Source organism: Alligator sinensis, unplaced genomic scaffold (genome assembly GCF_000455745.1).
Source record: "Alligator sinensis unplaced genomic scaffold, ASM45574v1 scaffold301_2, whole genome shotgun sequence".
In the NCBI taxonomy this organism is placed as follows: domain Eukaryota; kingdom Metazoa; phylum Chordata; order Crocodylia; family Alligatoridae; genus Alligator; species Alligator sinensis.
In genome coordinates, this window is record NW_005841874.1 from 4,057,217 (window position 1) to 4,057,522 (window position 306).

General features: G+C 67.0%; 1 protein-coding gene across 1 annotated transcript in view; it reads right to left on the minus strand.

Annotated features, from left to right (window-relative positions):
* ACTL6A (actin like 6A) overlaps positions 1–300 on the minus strand; it is a 15,908-nt gene extending 15,608 nt beyond the window's left edge. Inside the window, exon 1 of the mRNA XM_006017184.2 lies at positions 246–300. The gene's annotated coding sequence lies outside the window, so the exon portion shown is untranslated. The remainder of the gene's footprint in view (positions 1–245) is intronic.
* Positions 301–306: the final 6 nt, after the last annotated feature.

Here is a 306-nt window from a genome sequence, read left to right on the forward strand (position 1 = left end):
TTGTTGGGTTCCTTAGCCGCAGCATCGCGCTGCAGGCTCACGTTCGTCTTGTGGTCAATGATGACCCCCCAAGTCCCTTTCGTCCGTAGCGCTGGCCAGCGTAGCACCGCCGAGCCTATGAGGATGCTGCGGGTTTTCCCCCCCAGGTGGAGAGCCTGGCATTTTTGGGCCCCGCGCCCTGCTGCAGGGCTCCCCGGGCAGTCCCGCTCCCCCCGCGGTGATGACTAGGCCGCGCCGCCCCTCACCTTGGGGCAGTCCTCGCCGGCATAGCCCGCCCGCACCGTGTAGGAGCCGATATCGAAGACC